General features: G+C 39.8%; 1 protein-coding gene across 1 annotated transcript in view; it reads right to left on the minus strand.

The window, feature by feature from the left end:
- Nucleotides 1-12,103, minus strand: part of LOC104405627 (chromosome unknown open reading frame, human C7orf50) — a 33,509-nt gene that overhangs the window by 5,575 nt on the left and 15,831 nt on the right. The window lies entirely within an intron of this gene.

A 12,103-nucleotide genomic window follows, 5' to 3' on the forward strand; every position in this document is an offset into this window, starting at 1 on the left:
AATCTGTCAGTACACCGAAATATCATTTAAAGATCCAGAAGAAAATCTGTGAGGAGAAAAACCAGAAATTTTTACACTTATTTGATTTTTCTCTAAAAAACAAGTCTCCAGAGGGTAGCATGCATGATGCCTTTAATGTTCCAGCTTGTTTTACACAGCAACAGAGAGCAGAGAAATCAGTTGAAAAGCCAGCTGGGTATGAGAATTAGTATTGTTTAAACACTGCCAAGTCCAATAAAGCAAAAGTCCTCATATTTGGTGAATGCTGCACCAGCAAATACATTTTTCAGTCAATTCAATGAAAGAGGAAAAACCAAGACCACAAATTTGTGCAGAACAGTTTCATGGAAGTCTCTGCAGAAAACCCAAAGGAAAAAAAATTATTGTCTTGACTTTCAAATTCAGGATAAAGAAAAAGCAGCAACAAGTCATTAGGGTTATGACCAGCTAAACTCAATAAAAATGTCTGTAACCAACATATAAGTTAAACTCAGACAAATAACACGAAGGATAAACAAAACACAAATAACCACAAAATATCATAATCAAATTAAATCCACAAATGAACTGATTCATAGGTCTCTTTTGGGACATTGCAGTAAATGGGCAAAAGTTTACAAAACAAATATTGCACAAAAGCAGAAGCCCAAAAGCTGACTGCCAAAAGTTACAGAATCAAATAAAACAGTATTATTATGGGGAAACCATCATTCTCCCATCACCACCAACCTAAAAACCAAAGTACGTGCAAAATAAGGCTCATTCAACCCTTGGTGTCACTTGGATGCCCAACTGAACAACGACTGTCAAAATACACCACCTGTAATGTAAGGGGCTGACAGCAAATGAAGTAAAAAGTGCTTTTCTTGTGGGTGCAGTTTCTGGGGCAAGCAAAGGCAGTAGCTCCTAACTGAGAAACTGGAACTTCTGCAGGAAGTAATGCAGGAAGACTATTAAGTCCTTCAAAAAACATTCTAAAAGACAATGATGGTGCTTGCTGTTAAAAGAAACCCATTCTTTGATGAGGTTCGTCCTTCTGAACAACTGCATGGAAGATGTTATAAGAAATGCACACATGAAGAAGAAGGTAAGTTTTAAATTAGCTTTTACGTTAAATAAACCTGGAAACAGTTTCCAGTTTAATCTCTGCAAGGTGACAAGAACAAGTTGAACGACAGATCTGTGATGGCATCCTGTGAACACAGTCCTTCTTCTAATGAAAACCTTTAACATGTTTTCTTTAAACCGTACTATGTATTTATGTATTTGTGATTATATTCTTTGGTTAGACACACCACATAGTACTCTGACTATTTTATTCTCTGCTAGTTCTATGTTTCTGTCACTTACAGTATCACCTGAGGACTGTTAGACATTAATGTGAAAAACAAAGCCTGATATGACTAATCTCCTATAAAACTATAGGATGTTAAAATATCTTTATTACCTAGTTTATAAACAACTGAGACCAACAAAAGAGTGCACTATAAGGTTAATTGCTCTCATTAGTGTATTACCAAAACCATATGCTCTCTTCTAAATGTTAAGGCAAGCCATTATACTTCTGCACCTAAGACCCCACATTGACTTTCACTCTAGTGAATTCTCCTGTAGGAAGAAACGAAAGTTTCAGCTAGTCTTCCTGAAAGGTTTTGCTCTATATACACCACAATAACTAATACAAATAACAAATTCTTTAACATAAGCAATGTCAGAAAGTAACATTTGTGCCCATTATAGCACTGGAGCTGCACAAACCATTTCTTTTGATTTGCAATCTGTCCAGTTAGAATCAAATGCTAAATGAGTATGGTAAAAAAGGTAGTATTGTCCTTAAAAGACTATGGGTGTACTCATATTTTCAGGGAATACTCTCAAGTTTTTAACTGGTACTTTATCCATGGTTGCATCAATTCTTGTTTCTCCCCCTTCAGGAAAATGGTCCTTCTCTTAACTGTAATTCCTAGCAAATTGTGTGCAAAACACTCATGGATAACGGATGCACAATCTTTAAGACAGATAACCTGAGGTTGCTCCCTGTAATTGGCCGCCCAGCAGTTATTAGTTTTCCACTGATTCCTATGACTATGACAGCTTTTTTCCTACTCCTATGACAGCTTTAAAACCTATGGAAAATATCACTGCATGACAGAGTGAGAGGGGTATCTTGTTTATCAGAATGACATCATTAGTACATTTTTAGAAATGTTCCACTTTTAAACTACAAAAGTTGAAGCTCAGTAACACAAGAGAGGTCTCATTTTGTTGTTTATATGCACATAAGCTTCCTTGACATACTACAGCCGTAGAAAAGGCTTTTCCTTTGAATGATTAAATATACAGAGTAAGACCAACTACATTATAGTTTAAAAAAAACTTTTTATGGACAATCACAACTTCTTCCACAGTTTGAATTAATTTGGTAGCCTTTAGAAGCATCTATATCCAGATCTAATATAAACTATGGAATTGGATCAAAAATATACATGTGTAAAACATGTATTTTTCCAGTACGCCTTGGGCTAATTTTCAATATATTGTACAAACACTAATTGCCTTCTTTACACAGTTAATGTTTGAATCTTTCTTACAAGCTCCAGCTCATTGAAAAAACACATTGGTTGACTTTAGTTAAAGAGAACTTTTATGTTTGTGCAAATGATCTTCCTAAATGTCTTTGAAATTGAAGATACAGAGGAAATGAATCAAATTAATCAAGCAGCTTAGGGAATTTTACATTTGGGAGTTTGGACTTCAGCATGTGAGACTCGCAGAAAAACTGCCCAAGATTCTCAGTGGCTTATCTCATAAATGACTTCTAGTGTCTACATTAAAGTAACCTCACACAAATCTGTTCCCAAAACATGGGAATATAGGCAGCATAAGTAGGCAAACAGAAGACAACTGGTAGTGTGTAGGGTGGAGCGCTCTCTGGATGTCCTAGCAGAAAGAGAAAGGGAAGGGAAAGTAGGCAAATTGGTTCCAGAAACACAGTAAGAGACAAACATTATTGTTACAAATTGGATTCAGGAAAACAACACAAAGCATCTGCTCAGATCACTGGCTGGGACAAAACCCTACAAAGCTATCACAATTATTCAATAATCTATGTGTATAAAAACACTGTGCTGAGAACCATCCATTTTACTCATTTAACTTGAAAAGATTATTGGGTAGGAGACAAGTCTTGAGAGAACAGAAATACAGACAGGTATGTGACTGCTGAAAACCTTCCACAAGACACAAGAGCACTGCTGCATGCCAAATGCAAGGACACCTAGACTCACCTAAGTTTGCTGCTCCAATTTTGTGCCACTGATGGTCCAGCCTGGATATCTATCCAAGGTAAAGCAGACAGCCCCCAAATTGAGATTTCTGCAGCACCCAGCCCACACTTAGGGCTGTAATCTGAAAGAGGGAATTAATCTGAAAGGTTTCTCCAGCTGTGAGGACCAGGTCAGAGTGCTGCCTCCTCTTGCTTTCCTGTGATTTACCCCCTGAGGACTCTTGTCTCTTATTCTCTCAAGCTTCACTGAGTCTCGAAGGAGAGACAAAGCAACAGATCTGGTCCGTTACACCACACTCAAGGCTACACTGAAAACATCCATTGAAAACATAAAAGCAGCGCACTACACTACTATACAAAAATTGTCACGTTAGAATCGTAGAAACACAGAATCAACTAGGTTGGAAAAGACTTTTATGATCATCAAGCCCAGGACTGTCAAGCCCACCGCTAACCCATGTCACTAAGGGCAAACTGATCTCCCCTCATGGCTGCCCCACATGATTGCCAGTCACAGCCCCCCCTCATCTGCCCCCACAGTGGCCCCACACTGTATGGCTGCCGCCCCTACCCCTCGTGGCCATCCCTCATCTCCCCTCAAGGTCTCCCTTCATGGCCACCCCTTACTGCCCATGGCTGCCCCTAATCCCACCTCCCGATCTCCCCTCACAACTGCGCACCGAGTCCTCTCATGGTTTTCCCTCATGGCCACCCTGGCTCTCCCCTCACGATCTCCCCTCGTCCCTCATGATCTTCCCTCGTAACCGTTCCACCCCTCCCCTCGTGATCTTCCCTCATGACTACCCTGGCTCTCCCCTCCCCTCTCATGGCCATCCCTTCTGTCCCCTCACGATCTCCCCTCACCCCTCATGGCTGCCCCTCCTGTCCCCTCTCGATTTCCCCTCACAACTGCCCCACCTCTCCCCTCACAACCTTCCCTCATGGCTGCGCTGGCTCTCCCCTCATGATCTCCCCTCACCTCTCATGGCCACCCCTCCTGTGCCTCGCGACCTCCCCTCATCCCTCATGGCTGCCTCCCCTGTCCCCGCACCCCTGATGGTGGGCCCTGCTCTCCCCTCACACTCTCCCCTCATCCCTCATGGCTGTCTCTCCTGTTTCCTCACGATCTCCTCTCGTCTTTCACAGCCGCCCCTGCTCTCCTCTCTCGACCGCCCCACCTCTCCTGTCACGATCTTCCCTCATGGCCACCCCTGCTCACGCCTCATGATCTCCTCTTATCCCTCATGGCCGCCCCTCTTCCACCTCATTTATCTGCGTACTTTTCTGTTTCCACACACTCAGTTTTTCATCACCGTGAAACCTGTCTTTAGGGCTCACCTACGTTGTGATCCCAAATGCCCCACAAGGAAGACTGAACTGAAGTTCTGGTACATGATTAAGGCTTGTAGGCACCAAGTTAAACGTTTTACTCCCGAAGCTCTCTGCAAACAGCGCAAAAGGTTCATTGCTGCACTCACTCCCTGTCCGTAAGATGTGGATAGCAGGTGCTTCCTCAATAAAGAACAACAACGCACTAAAAAGTTCCCTTAAAGAGATTTAAAACCTTGCTTAACCACTTGGCACTCAAGTGGTTGGCTGTAATACTTCACAATGCAACACATACAACAGCAGCAGCTTTAAAATACTGCATTTATGTCCAAGGTGCATTTATGCTCAAGGTAAGCTCACTGGCCTTATAAGGCCCACATCTGAAAGGTCGGAACGCTGTTATCGAGTCAGTTCAGCCCTGAGTAACATCACATATGGCCAGCAGGTGAGCAGAGGAACCCAGCACCTCAGAGAGCCTCCCTGGAACCGCTGGAAGCAGCACGAAGGGAGCAGAAATTTGGCATAAGCTCATTTTTGTGGGAGAAGAGCCATTTTATGGATGGGGCTTTATATAGCTAGATATTAAAAAAATATGGATGGGGATGGAAGTTTTATATATGCCCTACAGCACATAGAGTGAAGTAGGAATAATAATTTTTTGTCCAGTTATAACACATGCAATTACTTAAAGGGAAATATAAAAGTGTTTATTTTTCTTGGGGGGATTCAGAATTTCTTCTTCTTCTCTCAGGGGCATTTAAAATGGATTTACTTCTATAAAGATAGTTTTTGAATGTCTGTCTTTGTCAACACTTGCATGCCCTGCAAGTCGCCTTGCAATGTGCTTCAGTGCTCAGTGCAATGTAAGAGGAATTCTAATTCCAAGTGCATGTGATGCTCGTGTTCTTCATCTGAAAAAAACATCCAAAATTTAAACTCTAAATAGATTTTCAATGACTTGACCTGAATGGCTGTAGTTAAAATCTTAGACACACTAATCTGTGGCAAAACTCAATATATAGATTTGAGAGAGAGCCATAGCCTTTATTTTTAACTGTGTTTTTCTTGTGTTACGGATCACTCTTGATTGCCAATTTCAATTCCTGGAGAAAGTTAATATATTTACATTGATATTCTCAAATCCAGTTTAGACGCTAATTAAATTATGACTCAGATAGAGGTTTTCCTTATTTTCCTGGAAGACAAGAAGAGACACTAACGGAGCTCTTTCGCCAGAAGAAAACTTTCTAAAATTGTCAACAGATTTTAGAATCAGTGCCACATTTTTGGTTGAAAATCCTGGCACCATTTCTCAATCTGTGGTTTAAAAACCATTTTTAATATATTCTTCCATCTGGTTTAGACACAGCATAATGACTAAAGACTTGTGAAAAGGCAAGGGGAGGAAGCTTTTTCTTTCTCTTTTATTTAAATTTAGGAATCACACATGCAGGAAAAAATAAACTTACTTTTTAGTGTCCCATTTTTGTCCTGATGTCCAATATAAAGACAGATTGTATCCGACTGTATCCGTAGAGCAAACTACACAGAATTTTCTTAGAAAGTATTTATAAAGCAAAAGGAAAGGGCCTTTGTGCCTCAAAGCAAAGCTTTGATTAAATCTACATAAAATGTTTATCACAGAGTATCTTTTATTATATGTACTTTTATCACTTGCCATTATTTGTAACGTTTTATATTATGTTTGCATCCTGAAGCTTCAGCCAAGCTAGAAATCCCCTTCCTCCCCCACTGTTCAAACGCAACATGAGACATCCCCCTTGAAGAGCTTCGAGTATAAACAGATGAGACAGATAAGTGAAAAAGCAAGACGACCCAGAAAACTGCAACGATGCCTCAAAATCATACAGCAGGTCATCAGTACAGCTCATATCTCTTCTATGGTACAACACACGTAGGGTGTCTTACTTTGATTCAACTTGTCATAGCCACCAGCCTACCTACATATGCCAAGAGTGTTCCACTGGGAAAAAAACCCCTTTAATTTATTATTTTAATCCTTTTTCTAATACAGTTATTTAGTTGCTGGTATCTGTATTAGCCTGCCTGCAGCAAAATTGCATTTTGATCTGAAAATACATTTATAGCAGTAACAATATGCTAAGAACTTTCTGTTGTTTTCAGTAATAACAGAAAGGTCAGCAGTAGGCGTGAAAGCCCACTGCTAATATTATTGTATTATTAAGCTAAATGTGCTTTTTATTTTACATACATTCATAAAAAGAAGACAAGGCCAGAGCTGAATTATCACAGAAGAAGAATAAAAATTAGAGTTTCAGCCCTTCCCAGCCAATCTGTTCTGCTCCTGCAAGGAATATACAACTAAACGCTATCCCATTGCTGTGCTCAAGTCCCATCTCCTCTCCAGATGTCCATCTTTTCTTGCACTTAATTCTGGTCACACTGATACCCAGACCAGAAATAAGAAAAAGGGAAAATGAAAACAACTGTTATGCCTCCCTCCCATGAAGAACATCCTGGGTGGTATGAGGAGATAAAGAGGGTCCTATAGTCTGTATGAAAATCACGTAAGAAGCCAGCTGCAAGTAAAAAGTTGGCAACAATCCATTTATATAACTGCTTTCTGATGATCAGACGAGGGATATGCTACCAGACCCAGAAAAAACAAACACGGTCACTTCTCTTCTGCCTTACCACATTAACATCCAACTGTGGTACAGAATACTCCTGCCAGGGCATGGATTCAAGCTGAGTTGCAACCAGTAGCTCATTTTCATTGCTTTTTTATTTTAAATCTGCTTTAAAAACTTAAAAAGGTTCTTTCCCCGCCCCCCCCCCCCCATCTGAAAGAGAAAAAGAATAACAGATTAATCAATTAAGGGCGTTTTTGCATTTCAAACGAAGGATTTGAAGGGTACATAGATTGAAATCAGGCTGAAATCACTCTGATTCCACGTTGTTGGGAGAAGACTAGGTTCTGGAGTGGTTCTCAGCTGCAGAAAATCCCAGTGAACAGTAAAATCACTAAGATAAGCAATGCAAGTCCTTTCAAGCCAGACCTAGAAGATTCAATTCTATTGCTCAGTGTCACAAAACACAACAGTAACACCTAGTCATGGGTATACAGATAGTGGGGCATTAATATACCCTAATCTTGTTGTGGGTCTATACAAAAAATCCTGTAGTTTCATCAGTGCTGGCTCATACCTATACTAGCTATACTTAAAATATTACAGTGCTAATGAAAGAAGAATTAGACAAGCTACAAAAAGCTGTATGAAATATTTACTAACATGATAAAAAAAGTCAGTATAATTTTCAGGCCTATCTCAAAGGTAGCAATGACTAAAAAAACCCAAGAAACAAACAAAACAAAACTAACTTTCAGCTTTTAATAAGAAAACACCAAAAATCTATTAAAATGTCATGTTTTTCCGTATAGTGGTGCTTAAGAAAATGCTGGATAAGAAACCAAATTCATTTATCAGTGAAAATTTTTGAGGAAGGATGAAGAAATGACCTCTTGGAGAAGGATTTGAATACTGAAGGTGTTGGCTTGATCAATTTCGCTTTGAACCGGCCAGGATGCCAAAGTGCCAATTTATTGCTCAGTATACTGCGTTGAAAGTTTGTGTTATTCAGTTATTATGCATGGGCTATGTCAAGAAGCCCTGAAGCTACATTAATGAGGCTGGCACCCTGTGAAGGTATCTAATCCAGCTGGGCCTCTGATCAGCAACACTCCTGAAAATGCACTGCTTTTTATAACCAGCTGTTGTTAACTGCAGGTTGGCTGGTTTTGTGCTGCTTTTACATTTGGAAAGACCTAATGGGCTTCCATAGCCAACAGGATCAGAAGTGCTCTTCTGCAGTTCCAAACTCCAGAGTGAAATTTGACTATAATATGACAAAGCAATGCTCTCTCATTATGCTGATGAGTTCCCTGTGTACCAAATGCCTACCTGTGCTAAGTCCAAGCACCATGCACACTGTTCCTTTCTGGCTCTCAGCATCCGGGATATCTGGTCCTAGTTGCAGGGAGCCCAACTGGCCTCCTTTCCTCCCCACAAGATTCAAATCCTGTTCCTGCAGACTTCCCAACAGGGCTTGCTGCAGGACTGGCCTTGTACCTCTTCCACAGCACTGGCTTATTCTGGTGATGATGTTCTGTAGGCATACAGAAGACATCCTGGATTGTCAAATTCTTATCTAGCCCCTTTACTTAACTGTGTTATCTTAGGACAGTACTGAAGAACACGTATTTATCGATTTGGATGCCAGCCCTAAATGCACTGGCTAATTAGACATTGCTTATTGTTGCTGCAGGAAGCCCCACACAGCCCTCTTCAAATAATCCATCACACAAACGACTTTTACAGTGCATCTGAGAAGATACCACGTTTGGGGTTATTCTGGACCAACAGCAAGAACATGCATAGAAGCTTTCAAAAAAACCAATGATCTGTCAACCACTCGTGTCATTTTTTACATCCCAATTTAGACACCCCATGCCTGCATCATTAGGAAATATGGCAGAGGCAGAAGGAGTGTTGCAGACCCCTGGCCATTTGAATTGCCTAAATCATAACCTTACAGAATGATTTATTCTTCTTTTTGCAGAAGAGTTCTAAAAAGAGACAAGCCAATGAAAATATCAAGATCAACCTAGAAGTGTACAGCAGCTGACAGCCCACTCATATTTTCTTGATTTAGCTGCTATGTTCAGGTATCTCTCACTGCATAATAAAATCTGCTGCTGCACTACGATATTCAGGACAGTATCAGATTCTCCTCTTCTAATATCCTGTGATGTGCATTGCACTACTACGATTTTAAGTAATCTATGCTTAAAGAGGCTGATCTGCCAATTACTGCTTCCTGCAGATGGCTCTCATTCCAATTCAATTTTATTCATATAAAAGTAATTACTGATACCTTTTGGGGCATCATCATATTAATAAACGTGTGAAGCAGGAGACGAGTTTTATTAAGGATCCAGTTTTATTATTTCAAAACTATTGCTTGCTATTCTAACTCTGTCCAGGAAGCCCTGACAGCTCCCTGGAGCTAATTGATTAATAATCATTGCCAACTGCATTTTAAATTTTAATTTTGGCTTTGGCTGACTAGACTAAATGATTCCCTAGAGCTACGAAACTACTCTCCACTATTGTGAGTATTTGGGCACTGGATGAATAGTTTGAATGTGTTTGAGGAAGTGAGCAGCAGTGTTAGTTCTCCTAGATGTAAATTTTATGACACAGAGAAAACATAAACCCTCCTTTTTTGCATTTCTGCCATGTCAAGAACACAGCCTGAATGGAAGAAGATCAGTGAGTACAAAATGCCTTTTCTCAAATCCAGAAGATGGGTTAAGGATGGGATGCCTGGGCTTGGGGCCAGGCGCTAGGCAAGGAGTTTAGGGAGCCAGCGGAAAGCAGACTTCGAAGGCTGGGAGGAAGAAGCTATGCCTCATACACCTTCAATGAAGCCTCACTGCCAACAGAATTTCACTACAATAAAGTAAATAATCCCTGCAGTCTGCTTTTAGTTGAAAAATACCAAGAGCTACTTTGTTGTACCAGTTAGATGTGAAAGAGGCAATTTTAATTATTCTGGTTTTATCTGACCCGAGTAGTGCATGAGTTTTCCTCGAGACAAATGGAAAAGGTCAAAGTGATTGTGTGAAGTGTTGAGCACTCACAGCCTCAGTGAGCAATGAAGGTGTCTCATTACTGTCAGGATACAGTCTTGAAGGAGACTGGCCTGTTATTAAAGACTTCTGCTTCTGAATTTCCCTAATACATCTCACAAGGTTTCTAAAAGTCATTTCAGATGAAATAATTTATTAAAGCTGCATAATCATTCAATTAGATGCAATCTCTTTTGTATAATATCAAGGACAGACGAAAGCTGGATCTCAGTGAGAAATATCTAATGGCTACATTTAATAAACTGTTAAGAAAATTCATTCATACTAAATCTTATTTTACTGGAAATGAGAGTCATTAAGAAAGGATGCATTAAATTTTGTTAACTAGGGTTGGAAATAAAGACATTTTACAAGAAAGAGAATCAGGCAAAGAAACCTTAACTATTTTTACTCCAATATTTATGGACTTCACACACATGATCTAGTTTTCTCCAGGATGACAGTTAACTACCGCTAATACAATTTATAGCTGTGACCACATATATGTGAAAATGAGGAAACTCAAACATCCTACTGCAAAAATTATAAATAGATAAAAGCAAGCTAAACTTTGGAAAAAATCAGTTCACCGGGAACGCATGGGAAGCCTCCTCAGGCCCATGAGAACAACTTAAGAGCTGCCAATCTCATTCGATACATCATCATATGCAGGAGAAAACTCTTAAGTACGTGACTGAAAATAAAAGCGTTGTCTGCAACCTCCAGCTGGCTAACTCAGGAAATGCTGCTCCTAGTTTTATTAGCAGCAATAAAGTGGAATAAAGGTGCTCTGGTCATTTGCAGCAATACTACGAAGGATCACAACTGCAAGGAGACCCCAACCACAGAAGACAGAAACCTCTCCCAGAGTAGCAAGAAGGGTTTGGAATATTAATCCACACATTGCATGTCCACCCATGTTGCCTAAAGGCAATGTTGCTAATTGCCTTTAGGAAAAGCCCATGCAAACTCCTCTTTCAGAATAAGGAATTGAGAAAATCCTACAGGTCTCTTGGGTCTGGACATTGGTGCAGGGCTGAAGAAAACAGAACCTGTGTTCAGATGAGAAGAAAGTTATGTCTAGTTTCCCTCCTGTCACTTGTTTGAAAGGAGACCCTCAGATAGTACAAGGACTTTGGTGAGTCACAGACTTCATCACTGTTTAATTTACCCATCTGAAAAATGGGGTAATATAACAATTTCTCAAAAGCTGTCATAACAAGAGGGAATACATTAGTGTCAAAATATTTTTCATGGATTTTGACAAAATACAGTCATGATATGCTATCAGGAAAGGTACTACGGAAAAGCAAATTACCATTACTATGATGGGGAGAAGACAGAGAAAATATCTTTTAGAAGCAAAAAATAAAAATCCCTTTAAAGATGGGGCTGGTTAGTCGATAACATATTTTTCAGCTGATCCTGTAAATGATAGATATCAAATGAAAACATTTGTGACTTCATGTTAATGATGCTACTAACTACATTATTTCCCTCTGAGAATGTTTGAACAAAATGCCCAGCTAAATATTTTGACAGCTTTGTTTCACACTGGAAAAGAATGGTAGAAGCGCAAAGAGACAGAAGGTTTCAAAGTAAATCACTCTGCAGCCTCTCCTGTAATATGCTTTGAGCTGCATACTTGTGACCTTCCATAAAATTATGCAAAGATTTAGAAAGACAAATTATTTGATTTGGAGCCATAAAGCAGGATTAGAGTTTCCTAATCTATTTCTCCCTTTTTGTTAAATTTAGTGACCACTTATGGTTATGGAAATTACAAGAAGAAATCTGTTTCCTCTGCCATAAAC

This window comes from Nestor notabilis, unplaced genomic scaffold (assembly GCF_000696875.1).
Source record: "Nestor notabilis isolate BGI_N333 unplaced genomic scaffold, ASM69687v1 scaffold16055, whole genome shotgun sequence".
Classification (NCBI taxonomy): Eukaryota; Metazoa; Chordata; class Aves; order Psittaciformes; family Psittacidae; genus Nestor; species Nestor notabilis.